A 17,258-nucleotide genomic window follows, 5' to 3' on the forward strand; every position below is an offset into this window, starting at 1 on the left:
AATATTGTAAAATGCATTTTATTATTTATTTTCTATCATATGTTTAATTTTTTCAATTTTTTTTTTGCTTATTTGCACGGTTATTATAATCCCCTTAGTGTTACAGCCATCTTGTTGTTTTCTATTGCAATAGTAACTTAGACCAGCATGCAGTGCATCTCAATGACATGTACATTGCGTTCATTGCTACATAGCTACAGCTGTGTTATGCCAGCTCACGGTGCAAATCATTGGTCTAGATCTTTTTTTGAATGCTAATACATTTTGGCATATTTTTAAAGCCCTGTCAATGCATCCTCCTTGCCCTTACTGTATTCCTTACATGGTGGAGTTCCTGCTCCCAGGCAAGATGAAAACTACTGAAAAATGATATATTTCACACTTGTCTACTCTCCCGGAGTGTACGGGAGACTCACAAATTCCAGGTAGGTCTCCCGGACTCCGGGGAGAGTAGGTTATTCTCCCACATACTGCCCTAGTTTTGCCCTAGAGGTGTAAATATTGACTTTGGCGTACAAACATCTTTGAACTAAATGGGGATATAGTTCAGTTTGACTCAGTTTTTCCCATTATGCATTGTGCACAAACCCAGTTACTACATCAGTAAATAGCCTACAACCATACCATCCCGAGATTTCCCAAACCCATCTAAACTTGGAAGCAATAGAGGGCTCAGCCTGGTAAGTACTTGTATCCAGAGAATACCCTATGCTGTCGGCATATGATTTCCTGGGGACACAGCACAATAGAAGACCACTCGCAAAAATAGCCAATCATAACACTAGAGGCAGTACAATGGGTGGACCTGGCCACAACACGTGTGGTCGCATCGTACAGGGTTTTATGATCAATCAGCTGTGTCACGAATGTCCAGCCTGTCCCAGATACAGCAATCTGAACAGCTGGCCATGACTGGCTTCACCTTAGTCACTTAGCGATGAATACACTTCTGCCACAATGAAGGATTTACTATGGTGTGCTTACGCTCACCAAAACCACTTATTAATGTTTCACACTTAAATCACATACATATGTAGCATGAGCCTCCCTGGGCTTTGTAAGATCACAAAGAATCATGGAGAATACGCTAGATTTGTCACGAACACGCTCCCAGCTGCCGTGACTTTGGGGTGTTCGCTGTATGAGGTCACACACAATTTCAGCCCGCAGTCTCTCTCACCTATCACACAGGTTCTAGACCTACGGAATCGCCCCCAAACACAGTGCTCTCACACCCCCAGACACTTCAAGGTACAGCCACCACCTATTGGGTACGGGCAATAGGACCCCAATATACTGTCCCACACGGGCACACAGGCTTCTAGTTCCACAAACTAGCAAGACTCACACCAGCACACACAGGGTTAACTCTTCACACCTCCAGACTGTTACACAAATGTACATACAAGCACACACAGCTTGTTAATCAAATGTATCAACAAATCACACACTGGCATTCCAATGGTTAACCTGGTCGAGCGATCTCTTCTAAAAAGGCTATGGATTCTTTAGAGTATCAAGGACGCAACTTATTAAATTTTAGATTTAATATACAAAAGGTACAGGGCATACAGATAACAAAAATAATAAAAAAAAGATTTGACATACAAATAAAAAATTGCAAACAGTTATAAAACAAATGGGATGAAAGTACAGAGTATTGCTTACAAATAATAATCTGTATGCCTGGGGCAGGCAGGAAAGATGGACAGTCCTTCAATTAGATTGATTCCCCAAGATGATGATGATGATGATTAAATGTATTTTAATCTGAAAAATGTTTCCAAGGCCTAGTTACAATAAGTTGCACAAATAAGTGTCAGATATTAAAATAGGAAATAGGAGTCACTACTTACTAATTAAGACTTGGCGTGTGAGAGGGAACACAATTAAAAAATAAGGGAGATTTCAGTCTTGATAGACCTCCTCAAGAAAATGCACAATGTATGTCTAAAGCAGAAGATTTTAAACCTTTTTCCACATAGCTCTCACCCCCTTCCCTTTGGAGTTTAGCTGTCAGGACAAATTGATCTCCCAAATGTCACAGGGCTTTCGAAGTGAGCTAGGGATGTCATGAGATCTGGAATGTTCACACGGCCTGAGTTCTCACCTCTGTTCGTTCGACTTTGGCTGGTCAGGTCCACATCCTCTGCATACCAAAAAAAAACCTCCTCAGAGATGCTTATCTATCTCTTTCTGGCTAATGTCAAAAGATTATTGACACTTGCATAGGTTCAGACTCATGTTATTTAGCAAAGCACACGTTGAGATTACATTACAAGGTTACATACAATATACATTGTCATATCTGATTATTAATGGCAACAACAATAATATATAATCGTCACAACATGAGATTAGAACACCACTATGGGCATCATTTTTAGAGATTATATCAGTTAATAATAATTAAAAATAATAGTTAAAAATAAGAAAATTAGTCAGGTCTCACACACACCAGCAAAGATACAGACTATTATTAGAGACACATCCAGTAGACGTTTGTCTATTAGCAGATCATTTTGCCTTTCACATACTACAGACAATAGGTGCGTATGAATTGGACCTAGAGGTCCCAGTGACTGATTAACACGTAGGAACCTCAGGAAATTAAAAGATTCAAGAAACACACAAAGTTTGACTGTTTACTATGTCACCTCGAGTCTATCCCGACTTTAATTTTCCATTTTATTTGACCTCGTGTGGTCATTATGGGGGTCATGTTTAGGTCGAAATTGTGTCAAAAATGTAACTGCAAATTGTGTCCGTAAAAATAAATTTTACATGGATACATGGGGCCGGATGAATGGTGCTAAGTGCCCAGCAGGGGAGGGCTGGGCTGGACTGCACAGGCTGCCTGCACTGCTCCAATAACAGTGGTACAAGGCTCCTCCCCTGGACTACGGGAGCCCTGTAGCGCCAAATTACCGAGATAACCACAGTACTGATAGGCAAAAGTGTCAGATTGAAACCCTATGCGGTGCCTCTCCTCCCCCCAGTACAACCCCTCTCCATATGATTGGACAGTCGCAATCATATAATTATATACATGGGAGCCTCAATCTCACTCAAAATTAAAAGTCTAGAGCAAAATAACCAACCGTGCTAAATTCACAAACACAAAAAAGGAACATGGGGGGATAACCACCTGGGTATCTGAGAGGAAAGAAAGAAGGGGGAGGACAAGGAAAGGGTATAATCCCTAGAAAGTGCTAGTGTTTACGGACGGATCATAAGGAACCATGGTCCAGATCCAGGATTTGTATGAGTGGAGTAAGTCGAAGCATGACTACATTGAAGTGGAAGATGAAGAATTCAAGGATGAGAAATTGTCAGAGTCCTGGAACTCAAGCCAGGGGCTCCACATAATACGGTAAATGTCAAATTTTCAGCAGTAGAAAGAGTGAAATTATCCTTGGTCCTATAAAATTCTATCCAGAACCGTTCCCGGATGGTTGGTGGGGAGGAAGACCTCCAATGCACTGGGATTACTGCTTTGGCAGCTGAGATGAGATATTTCAGAATTCATTTTTTTAAATATAAAGGGATATTTGTCTTATTAAGGAGCCAAAAAGAAGGGCTATCTGGCACTGCGTCCCCTGATATCTCGGTAGAGATGGCAATGACCTGGTTCCAGAAGGAACAGAGTACCGCACAGACCCACCAAACATCTCCAACAGAAGTTAGGAACCCCATGGTAAATATTGTATGTTCAGTTTTTTAATATAATCTTTTTAATTTTTATTGTTAAAAAATTTGCATTATTTTTTTGGGCATTGTGAGCATAGATCATCATACAAATAGCGTAAGGAAAGTGGCTATTTAAATCATACCAGATAGCAATAGGTAAGCTTACCCAGACTTTTTTGTCACTATGGGGAGACAACTATGGGACTGGGAGAGACCAAGGAAGAAAGAGTGAGCTAGGTAGTCTATCATCAATTATACCTTTTATATAGATTATTTTTTAAAGTAAAATAAAGTTATTTAAATGAATAATGTATTTATCTCCTCTAGGTACTGATTAATTATAAGGATGCACATTAGCGCAGATTCTTGAACTTGAACCATTTAATAATCTTTTGTTTGAGTGAATCTCAAGCCAGCAACGTAGGCATTGTAAACAGTGGTTCAAGTGGAAGCAGCGGTATGGTGCTGGTTAACTACAATGGTGCCTGGCTGTCACCGAAAGCTGCTCTCAGCTGAGCTCTCAACTACAGCCACACAGTCCTTCCCAGGAAGAACGTAGGAGCCCTCCTGAGTTAGAAGGTATCTCAGTAGAAGAGAGCCATGACTTAGACGTGGATGTAAATTCTATTAGCCTGTCAAATGGGCTTTCTCCATCAAGCTCTATTGCAGAAATAACTGTATTTGTTGAACAGCACCCTTATCAACCAACTACCATGGATTGTGACAACAGGCAGATTTCTATTATCGTATAAAGAAAATGCAGACCATGTTAAGCGCTCTTGGCTAACATTTCAGGTAAAAAAAATAAAAAATCAGTCTTCTGCAGCATATGCATTGCTTGTTCAGATGCTGTGTCACCGTTTGTTAGCGGCGGTACAAATTTTAGAAACTGCTATCAAGCTGTAAATAAACATGAAGTCATTGTGAGGCTGCTAATGCATACTTGTAATGTAAAGAAGAACAGAAGCATTGACACATTAATAAACAAGGATCAAGCTTGAAGACGAAAGAAAGAGATACGTCAAAACATTGAAGTCATGAAATGCATATTTGATGTGGTAAATCTTCTTGGGAACCAAGGCTTGCCATTTCGTGCCCATGGAACTAATGAATCACTCTACAATCTTACTCACAGTGAGATTAAACATGGGAATTTTTAGAAAATATTCTACTGTTATCCCATTACGATGTACCATTAAAAATCGCTTTGAAAAATGTATTCATGAGAGTGAAAAAAGAAAAATACGTTTGCAAGTAAGTAGAAAAACAGGAGCAGTTGGTCATGGAAGTCTCGTGACTTTTTTGTCATACAAGACAATAATTAATTTCTGAAATTGCTGCAAAGAGATATAGCATTCAAGTTGATTTCACACAAGATGCAGGAATTGTAGAGCAAGTAATAGCTATCACTAGGTATGTGAAAGAAGAAGAGATCAATGAGCGACTCATTTCTGTTCTCCCGGTTACTGATGCATCAGGCCGATGATTTAATGAACTATTGAAGGCTCATTTTGAAGAGCTTGGGCTTGACTACCTTAAAATTGCTGGTGAGTCATTTGATAGTGCAGCAAGTATGAGGAGCTCATATGTAGGCTTACGAGCACAGATTGCTGAAGTAGTGCCTGATTCCATTTACATTTGGTGCTATAGTCACATCCTCAATCTATGTGTTTCTGATTGTTGTGTGGTCCTTGAAGCAAAAAAAATCTTTGGTCTGTTAAATTGCATGGCGTCTTTATTGGAGATTCCCACAACTGTATCAACATATGGGCCGAACAACTTCATAAAAGGCAAGGACAAGAAAAGCTTTTAGGATTGCAGAAAATTGTCCAGACAAGATAGTGCAAAGGAGAAGGCTGGTAACTGGTTATTTGGAGAGAAGCAGTCACTGTATTTGGATGCAATTGAGGTTTTATTTTCTCGCAGTTAGGAAATTGTGATTCAAGGACCACTTCTGAAGCTATAACATTATATGAAAAGCGCCGCGAGTTCAAGACCATTTTTACAGCAAGTGTATTCCTTGCCATTTTTAATGTGATTGGACCAGTTTCGAAAATACTTACAAACCAGTGGTCTTGACTTTCTAGTTGCATGGAAAATGGTTGAGTACTATTGACCAGCTAAAAAAAATAGATTTTGATCATATTAAAAAGAAAGCTACACATTTTGCATTAAAAATGAACAAACTTAGAGCCAATAGTGAAATATTTAATTTCCTGGAGTTTGTAATCGAGATCCCAGTGAGAAGGGTTGGCAGAAAGAAATGAATCTCAGGTGAGATCTCAATTGATGAACATCCAATCGATGAACTAGAATTTCGTGTGGAAATTTACAGACTAATTTGTGACCAAATTTTAGCAAGTTTTACAGAGACATTTTCATAAAATAAACAGTTGGTGCTGGACACCCAGTATTTGGATTCTAGATTTTTTGAAAATATTCAAAATGATCCAAAACTTCTTAAAGACAGCACTCTAAAAAGGATTTCGGATTGGCCAATGTTAATGAAGAGTCTCTTACCGTGTTTCCCCGATAATAAGACCTAGTCATTTTATAAGCCCTACCCTAAATTCCCTTCCTACGGCTAAAATAAGCCCTATCCCGAAATTAAGCCCTATCACGAGCGCCATTTTCCCTGCGCTCCACTACGGTACACACTGGTACCCTATCCGCCCACCTTTCCTGACATGGATGCCGCGATTTTGCGCCAGCATCCAATCACAGGCTGCAGCAGTGAGCGCACTCCTCTTCCTTCCCCCTGACGTGCCAGTGCCATTGTTGAAAGCCGCGGAGGAGAGCTGAGACGCGAGGCAGGAGGCAGGACACAGAAAAAAAACAGGTATGCAGCACTGAGGGGGCATGATGGGGATAAAAGGAGCACTGAGGGGCATGCTGGGGATAAAAGCAGGACTGGTGGTCATAATTTACCTTTGTTTAATTGAAATTGCTGTCAATGTTAATTAAAATAAGCCCTACCCTGAAAATAAGCCCTATGGTGTTTTTTTTGACAAAAAACATAATAAGACAGTGTCTTAATATCGGGGAAACACGGTATTAATGAACTTATAAGTTTTGTGAACCTCTTTCCTAAGCTGACAGGACACTTGGATGAAACAAGAAGACAAGAGGTAATTCCAGAAGAAGGTGGAGGGGATGACGATGAATGGGGTGTATCTGCTGATATAGAGGATGACAAAACAAAGTGCAAATCATGTAAAAACAGCTTTCTCTGTTGTCACAGATTGAGTCTGAAGTAGAAACTTTATTCAGCCGCTTATGAGAATCTCTCTGTGGCATATGAGTACCTGCTGAAGCAAGTAGCATATGAAAGAGCATTCAGCAAACTGAAACTAATAAAGACAAGACTACGAGTTACAATCAGATAAGACCTGCTTGTCTGTAGAGCGAGACCATTTGAAACTAGTTCAATTTCAAGATGTGCTGGAAATTGTCCATGAAAGTTCATCATTGTTGAGATCTTTGCTAACTGTGTGAGCAATCTTCATTGTTTTATGTTATTTGATTTGGCTGCAGTTTCTGTCTCTTTTCTAAGGCTGGGTACACACTACTGCATTTTCAGCTGAATATCGAGCCAATCAGATGATAAACGACTGATTGGCTCGATATCACAGTAGTGTGTACCATGGAATGATGAATGATTATCGTTCCAAAGCACATCATATTGTTGGAGATTTTCAAACTGATTTGAAAATCTCGTTCAACGATGGAACAATGTCGTTCCAATTCTGCAGTGTGTATGCACTCTGCAGAATTTAGCCATCAATCACCTCTGCTCCTGTCCCACTTAGTTCCTGTCTACATCACGAAATGGCAGTCCCTCTCCTCTGGGATCCCGGGCCCCTGAGTGCATGCAAATCTGTCCAAAATGTATTTTTAATTTGGGAGATGTACACAGAATTGACTGATTTTGTCACCGGCATGGCACAGCTGATTGTACTATACACTGTGTTTAGAAGTACACTGTGACTTTAGTGGTTATCCAAAATGTGACAACAGTTAAGATATTACTACTTACAGTCAGAAGGAAAATAATTTATCTGACAGCTCACGCATTGATTAAATAGTGCCGATAGAGAATCAGACTATAATCTCAGAAGACACACGAGTCCGACAACTGATTATGAAGGAATGTGCACACAAACATCTTCTGAATATTTCACTGTAGCATATCCATGAATGTCAAACCTCATATCACAAAGAAAAGCGACTAGTGATAGTGATGCTATTACATTTTTTAGAGAATACATAAAGGAAGACATGATAACAGTGCTATATATCACTACTATTCACTATATGATACGTGTCATTGCATCGTGGTTTCTAGTTTAGCTATACTTACATATTTTACGAATTTCTGACCATTAAAACAAAATAACACTGAGAACCAAGTGAATAACCACAGTTATTTTATATACCATTTAAGGTAGCGAGAGTACACATGTTGAACCAAGATAAATACGCACCAGCTCCTTAATATAATTAATGTCATAGCGGAGTAAGTAATACCCCTTTCTCACCAAAATCCCGGATCAGACATGGGATAATGAGCACGGTTTCAACCCATGTTGTAACCCTTCACATCGGACTTTGGTCCCGGGTATATCCTGGGTCGCTGCCTTTCACATTGGACCCATGTCTGCCCAGCATTATCAAGTTGAGTCGCTCCAATGAGCTGCTTTTAACAGAACCCGGTTAGAATAACCTAGGAATACGTTTCAGACTATAGTGTATTCATCTCCAACCTGGAAATAACCCTGGTCACAACCAGGGTTGTGGACCGTGGACGCACGACCTGGGTCATCCCATTCATACCAACACACAACCTTGGTTGGGCAGCACGGTAGTTCAGTGGTTAGCACTTCTGCCTCACAGCACTGGAGTCATGAGTTCGATTCCTGACCATGGCCTTATCTGTGTGGAGTTTGTTTGTTCTCCCTGTGTTTGCGTGGGTTTTCTCCGGGTGCTCCGGTTTCCTCCCACACTCCAAAAACATACTGGTCAGTAAATTGGCTGCTATCAAATTGACCCTAGTGTCTATGTGTGTGTTTATGTTAGGGAATTTAGACTGTAAGCTTCAATGGGGCAGGGACTGATGTGAGTAAGTTCTCTGTACAGCGCTGCAGAATTAGTGGCGCTATATAAATAGATAATGATGATTCCTGGGTCCATACCTCTCTGTGAATGGGGTATAACAGACTCAGGAATAAGCTAATTAATTATCATAATACAATTTAGAAACAATCTTTACAATTAAAATACCCGCTAAAACAGCAGAGTATCGTAACAATCAGCTCTGAATTGCACCGGCCAATAATTACACTACACTCATACTATATTATGTTGCAAACAAAACACATTACTAACTTTGCTGGGCAGATAACAGTCACATCAAATATTGACGTGAAAGTAGCTTAAGGGGGAACATTTTTTTAACTATGTTAAGTAGCAAAAACAAAATAAGCTATGTTATCCTAGTCGCAGCAAATCACGATAGAAGCAGTTACACGGGTAAAACATTTTGTTACAGAATAATTGTTCAAGAATGAAATATACACTATGCATGTTCTCTGCTTGTGCTATATGTGCAGGTTGTCTTTCACTTAAACAGTGGTAGTCATATCCCCGATAATCGTAACCCGGACAACAGACACCACAACAGGAATACACCTGAGGGGTATTCCCCGACAGACTGCTAATACTTAGAAAAATGAGAGGGTTGTACTAACACACCAACTGTGGGATAAATAACCCAGTCGATATAATATTCATAAAAGAAGAGTATATACAATTTTCTCTATATTTTTACTTATATCTGGGGTGCAACCTAAAACACGCATATGACATAGGACAGAGAAGAGAACAAGGGTTTCTTTGACAAGGTGCACTAAATGTCCCTAAATTGTTTTTAGGATCACATGAACCATCCACTTAAATATAACTTTTATTAAGAAAAATCTAAAAGGCAGCGAAATATAAAATGATATAATGCTAAAAACAAAATCTAAATAAAATAACTAGGTGCACTTGGTGCTTACTCCTATGTAAACAGAGTGAGGGATATGCAGCTAATTGCTGGCTTTAAATAAGTAATCAATATGCAAATTAATGTACTGAATCAATGTTCAATTATCTGCCACTTATATAACCATGACTGAATCTGCCACTGAGAATAGTGGGGAGGAGGTCTAGGTATAGTAATATAAATATTCCCTAGTAGTTTAACCAAATGCCTGGGATCTGTAATGTATATAAAAATCAGTGAAAGTAGCAGTCTATTTAACTAATAAGTACTCCTTACTAGCTAGAGTGTATAGAGCTAGTAATCACGGAAATAATCATGTCCGCAGTGGCTGTTAGATCTCAGTATAGCTGTGTTCCAAATCCGTGTTCCATAATGACATTGGTTGGTGAATTGCTAACTGCCTCCTATGCAATACGGAATTTGCTGGCGCTATTTAAATAAATGTTGATGATGATATAGGATAAGCCAACACGCATCCATTGGTGACACTAATCTTTACTTAAGGTAATTGCTAAAAAGCAGGCAAGCCAAGGCAAAGTATAAGTCTATATTAAATATAACTCTATCCCTCTATGTATATATTAAAATTGATCAGGATTCATTTTTTTGCATACCTTTAAAGGTGCGTTAATACCAGACTTTTTTCCCCTTCCCAGCAACCATTTGTGGTCACATAATATAAAACAACAGAGTAGTGGATCTAATTATAAGATTGTATGTGATTACAAAATATACACAATTAACAGACCATTTTCTTTAAATCATATTGTTTAGTCAATTGAATGTGAGACTCATTTACATACATATGTGTTTACAAAGAAATTAAGTAAGGTTGGATGGATCAAGAGGGGGTAGAAGTGGAATTTTAGCTGTGTCTGTTAAGCAGGTGAAAATAGAGGTCTTACCTTCAATATACAAATGCATATGGGAACATCTGGGATACACCCCTGCTCCCACACCCTCAAATCTGGGGCCCCACTTAGTCCAAGTGAGGACCTTAATTTAATATATAAAAAGGGTTGTCAGAGTCAGGACTACCTGAAGAATCGGATTGTGGGTGTGCACATCCTACTACAGTATATGAAGGGTGTGCACATGTAAGTGTGACATGCTCCCTGGGGATGTGGACAATTTAAGTATTTAACTGACATATTTTGCGGCTCATCATCATCATCCCACCCCCAAAGTGAGTGTCAGTGCTCTTAGCCTGGGCTTGTTACAGCTAATGCAGACTGGCTGGTCCCACTAGTAAAGGGTGAATCACAGCGAGGGATCAGTCTGTAATAATGGGACTCAGCTTCAGTCTGTTCAGCACAGTTCCCTAAAGATATTGGACCTGCAAAAAATGTGTCCACCAACCTAGGGGAGCCCATCCCTATGCTACTGGGGCTAATCCCAACACCCCTGGATGGTGAGTATTGGGCTAATCATTATAAAATATTAAAATATAGTATTTCAATATGTGACACTACAAGTACTGGCATAAATCTGGCTGCCAGAGCACACTGGGGCTTACAGAACCTTGGGACCTATAGTAAAGAAAATTCCAAACAGACACAAAATGAAAAGTCTTTTATTTGAAATTAAAGGCTCACACAGTCCCACATTGTGTCCTTTATAGCTCGTCAAATTCCTTATTTGTTCTATGGTTATCCAAAGGTTAAAATTAAATGCCCTTACTGATGAAGCACAATTTGTTCCTAAAGGAGCCACGATGCAAATGATCAGTCACAACAGCTTCTCTCTGATTGGCTAGAGTGCGAGAAATACTCTGATTTGCTACTTGGGGTATGTCAGGGCCCTCTTAACAACATTTTGGGCCCCCGGGCAAAGCAGTGATTATATATATATGGGCCCTGCAGCCCAGGGGGCCCGTCAGAGGCAGCGCAAAAAAAAAAAAACCTGAAAAAAAAAAGAAGAAAATACTTACCTTGCGGTCAGCTGGCGACTCGGCTCCCTCCCTGGTCTCCTCCTCCGTCACGCTCTGCAATGGATGTCATCACGCCCGACATGCACTGCGAGCGCCGCACATCTTTCCCATTGTGCCCAATGGGAAAGACGGCCCTGGGGTATGTATGACCGACATTGTATCAAAGTATCAATGTACCCCCCTCGTTACTCTCCCAATCTCTACTCTTAGGCTTAGCCACACTCGCTAGTCAGGGCAAACTGACTTGTCAGTGGAGGGGATCAAATGCAAGTAGAGCTAGTAAGGGGACAGGGGAAGAGAGAGGTAAGGATATCAAGCATGGAGAGATTAGGAGGATCAGCATTTACTTTGTTACTTTGTCTGCCTTGTATAGCTCTATCTTATGAATGTTCTGTTTTCTCTACTTTTAGTTACTGTGGAGCACTGTGGTGTCCTACAAATCAATAATAATAGTAATAATAATAAAATAAAAAATGTCCTTGCACCATATATAAGAAATAGCCGAAAAATGTAAGTAGTTTTGCCAACATCGTTATGAAATGAAATTTAAAAGCAGCATCATTTTTTAAAATTAAAGTTTAGGCCCCAATAAACATACTTTACAGTAAATTGTTGTGTGTTGTGTGCCACTATTATTCTCCTTGCTCTCCCTCTTATCTGTTTTCCACCCCCTTTGTTTTGTCTTTCTATGGTGTTTTTTTTTTATTAGCCATTTCACCCCCAGCCCAATTTCTGTTGCTCCATTTCAAGATGGCACCCACGGTTCCATCCCCTCTCCACCCTTAATTGGTGCCTGTGCCATTGCGATGGGGAGCCTTAGCTTGCCTCCGCCGTCTCCAGGTCAAACTGCCCGTTGCTCGTCGTGGCTGTGCCAGAGCTGCCGGGGCACCAATTTCCCTCCAGTTGAGTTTGTGCACCATTTATGGCAGGGAGGGGAGTAGTGTGGCTGCTCCAGACCCATAATCCGGGGTGGGCCACCCCTCTAGGTTTCCTGCAAATGCCCTGGACGAGTCCTTTGGTACAGGTATGGCATGGTTTCTGCCTCCCTGGCCACCTCCTCCTTCTGTTTCGACGCCTGCCACTGGGCATGGGGGTCGGTTGCCCGGTGACTCTCGGAGTGACGGTTCCTGGTTCGTTGGTGACTGGGTTGATGAGCCGCAGTGGTCATGCTGTGGCAATGTTGGCTGTGGAGGGTCCAGCATCTGGCTTCCATGGTAGTTCCGTGCAGATGGGTGAGCTTGATATGGTTTTCCTTACCCGATAATTTGCCTGCAACTTCCAGTTCCGAGGCCTGCCCCAGTAAGTTGGTGAAGACTTTGTGCAAGTACCCCTCATGCAGCAGTCTTGTGCGGCGGTGCTCGCATATCACAGGGTCTGAGAAGGTGCTCTTCGCAAGTACTTCAATCTATAGCGGGGTTCAGGCTTCTGTGCAGGACAAGATCTATAAGGCCCAGTATGTTTGTCATTACTGAGAGGGCCAATAAAGTCGTAAACTCAGGCTCTAGCTAGAGGGAGCAGTGGTGAGGCCAGCTACAAAACCTACCATAAGTGACTGAATGGTGCACACCTTTTCACAACATGCTACCTTGAAACCAGGCCCCAGGACTGGATGGACATGCTCAAGTACATGCACATGCTGCATGACATCCAGGCCCGGCACTTGGCTGGCCTCTGATGAGGAGTTCCAGACCAAATATGATGTTCACCCCAGCATTATGCTTGTGGAGGATGTGGAAATTTAGCTGAAGGTTTCCCAGGACAGTTGGGGAGGGTCCCCACTTCTGGAAACAGGCTTCAGTGGCAAGGGAGGCCTAGTAGCTCTTTCCTAAAGGAGGCCGGTGCTACACCTTCAATAATTACTGTAGCTTGTGAGGGGCAGCGTATATATTCTTGCACACATGGCTGCACTGCAGGGTGGTCACGCAGTCCAGACCTGTGACGAGTCTGATAGACAGAGTGGGTATAGAAGTCCACCCCGCCCACGTTGCTTTGGAAATCTGGGTCCCCAGTTAATGTGGACAGTTTGTGTCCTCACAAACGATGCACAAAAAAATCTACATGCGCAAATCAGAGGCTGAGTTTTGCATGGATTTTGGCTGCCAATTGTGGGGTCTGTATGGACCTCTGCTATGAAGAATTTAAAATTTGTGCTTATGTTCCCCGGGGGTTCTGGAGGCCAAGTTTCACAAGGAGATTGCGTTGGGATGCATGTGTGGTCATTTTCAGGTGCCACCTTTCCTGGGACTTTGTGGGTTTCTCGGTGGGTGTGGTTCTCAAAAAGGCGGCTGGAAGGTTTCAATTTATTCAGCACCTGTCATTCCCGCAGGGTACGTCCGTCAATGATGAGAGTTTTTGCAGTGTGTCCTTTCAGTCATTTGAAATTGCACTGGGTATGGTTCGGGGTTTTGGGGACGGGGTTTTGTTGGTAAAAGTGAATATTGAATCTGGTGGTTGGGCAGGGTCTGTCCCCGAGCTGTGCTGAGATGTTGTTTTCTAGCAGATTTTTGGTGGCAAGCGGTGGGATAACCGCAGGTGGCTTTTCGCGCACCATTCAGGGGAGCTGAGTTTTTCAGGGGTGGAATAACTGCAGCCAGGAGAACGCACAGGATGTCGAAATAGAGTAAAATGTCCAAGGCGGACCTTGAGATACTGTGCCAAACAAAGAAGCTAGAAATTCCTTACACAGCGACAAGGAGGCGAAATGAAAAAGGCTATTCCAATAATTCCCTACCCTTTCTGTGAAGTAGTTTTTCCTCACATTTCCTCTGAACCTACTTCCCTCCAGTGTCAGTGCATGTCTTCGTGTTCTAGTACTTCTCTACCTTTGAAGAATGTTTCCCTCCTGCACCTTGTTAAATCCCTTGATATATTTGAAAGTTTCTATCATGTCCCCCCTTTCCCTTCTCTGCTCCAAACTGTACATATTAAGATCTTTTAGTCTTTCCGGGTAAGTTTTGTGCTGTAGACCATGCACCATTTTAGTTGCCCTTCTTTGTACAGTCTCTAATGTATTTCTATCCTTCTAGAGATATGGCCTCCATATCTCCAAAAACTTAGTGTAAGTTAAGGGATCTCAATATAAAAAGGTATATTTCTTTCATACACCTACCAGCCAGCCAAAGCTCTGTCCAAACCTGGCAAAACAAAATGTATCACATACAGCATAATTTCCCTGCAGATCACAATACTTGTATTCAGTGTCGGACTGGGAAGGGCCCACAGGGGGACTGCAATGTTGGGGCCCACCAGAGGGGGTGTGGCCAGCCACCATAGAGTTGAGACCAGACACTAGAGGAGGAGTGGTCAGCCCATAAAGGGTATGGCTAGCGGCATCGTGTAGTATATAAAGAATGCAGTGTATATAAAGAGTGCATAGTCTAGGCCCCACCCCTTAGATCGGTACAAAGTCTTGCCCCACCAGAACCAGAACAATTGTCAGACTGTCCTGCTCTCTCTTACCTGTTCTTGCAGCGTTCACTACCTGCTGATGTCTTAAGCTCAGTTGCTGTCTGGACCCTGGAATGTTGGGGTCCTGTTTGGAAAAAGGGATATGTACATTAAATATGGAAAGCCTAGCAATGAGGTCACACTTTAGCCCCCTTACCCAACCAGTCACAATGTTAAATCAATAGCTCTCACGTTTAAATGGTGCGTGTGAGTGTGAAAAGCAGTAAGCCACTCCCCTACAGCAAAAAACTTGCATTGTTGCGTACACCATCGACAGAAGTGTACACTGCTTGCTCTAAGAAGTGTGACATATCTCTCGGAAGGCAGAATAGAAGTCCTGAGCACTACATACATAGTGGAAGTTGTGTAGATATCATAATGAAACAGACAAATCTGAAAAAATAATTGCCCACACACACATAACACACACACACACACACACACACAAATGAATTTGTCATACCCACAGACACACACACTAATACATTTATCATACATACTGACTCACCCCCCTCTCATACACACATTTCTGATACACACAGCCACACACAGACACACACTAATACATTTATCATACACACTGACACACATTCTCCCTCACACATATATACATACATATACAGATGCATACACACACACTAATACATTTATCATACACACTGACACACATTCTCCCTCACACATATATACATACATATACAGATGCATACACACACACTAATACATTTATCATACACACTGACTCACACTCCTCTCATGCACACATTTTTCATACACACAGACACACACTAATACATTTATCATACACACAGACACACACTAATACATTTATCATACACACTGACACACACTAATACATTTATCATACACACTGACACACATTCTCTCTCATACATACAGACATACATACACACTAATACATTTATCATACACACTGACACACATTTTCTTTCATACATACATACATACATACATACATGCATGCATACATACATACATACATACACACACACTAATACATTTATCATACACACACACACACACACACACACACATTCTCTCTCATACATACATACATACATACATACATACATCTTACCTTTCCTGCTTTGCTTCCTCCATGGCAGTGTGGGTAGGGGGCGTGTCTGCTCTTATTGGCTGAGTGACTGTGTCAGCCAATCAGAGCATAGCAGAGGGGGTTGTGGGAGACAGTGAGGAGTTCCTGCCTGAGCAGGAAGCTCCTCTGTTTTACCAGCAGCACAGGCTGCTTCTACACTTACCTCTCCGTGGGGGTCCTGGTGATCACATTCTGGCCCCGCCCCATAGTGAAAGCGGGCAGGGCCATCGAACAGTGGGGCCTACCGGGTATTATCCTGGGACCCCGCCAGGCCAGTCCGACACTGCTGGTATTTACTTTCTTCCTAATAAGTATTATATTTATATGTATTTTCCTTTCAGGATGTACTGCACAATTATGGTAGAAAAAGAAAGCCTCATTTACAAAGTCACATCACCTAGAAGCCCAGACACAGTCAGGTATTGATCTTTTTAATGTTTATTACATTAAACTAATATGTTTTCCTTTTTCTATTGCATACAATGGCAAGGACTCCTCCTGAGATCAGGGGGAGGTTGGCATGTAGGGGGTGGGGCCCGACGGGTAACACATTTGGCACGTGATTTGTGTCCTAAGCCCCGCCCCCACCATGTTGCTATTGTAAAGTTTAGATACCGGAAGGTTGCTTCAGACTCCCAGAAATTCGTCAGTCTCCCAGTCATTCCGGGAGACTGCTATGTTCTATTGTAGTGTTTTAAGCCTTGTTGATATACAGTATATGTACACACACACACACACACACACACACACACACACATATACATGCCACAACTATATTTACACTTCCACCACTGTAGAGTGAGAAAGAGAGAGATGTGTGTGCATAGATAGATAGGAAGATAGATAGATAGATAGATAGATAGATAGATAGAGATCTCTCTCTCTCTCTCGCTCTCTCTTTATATATATATATATATATACACATGGATAGAAGTGGAAATGGGATAAGGCGCAGATAGGACGGGTTAGAATAACGGGTACCTCAATACCAATCAAATGCTTGAAAATGCTGTGATGTCAAGCTCATTTAT

At 41.6% G+C, this 17,258-nt stretch overlaps 1 long non-coding RNA gene across 1 annotated transcript; it reads right to left on the reverse strand.

The window, feature by feature from the left end:
* Positions 1–2,005: 2,005 nt before the first annotated feature.
* LOC142095877 (uncharacterized) lies at positions 2,006–16,248 on the reverse strand. The gene is made up of 3 exons (XR_012678025.1): positions 16,210–16,248; positions 15,123–15,195; positions 2,006–2,149 (listed from the first exon to the last, which is right to left on the reverse strand). It is a non-coding gene; the product is annotated as an uncharacterized LOC142095877 (long non-coding RNA).
* Positions 16,249–17,258: the final 1,010 nt, after the last annotated feature.

This window comes from Mixophyes fleayi, chromosome 1, assembly GCF_038048845.1.
Source record: "Mixophyes fleayi isolate aMixFle1 chromosome 1, aMixFle1.hap1, whole genome shotgun sequence".
NCBI lineage: Eukaryota > Metazoa > Chordata > Amphibia > Anura > Limnodynastidae > Mixophyes > Mixophyes fleayi.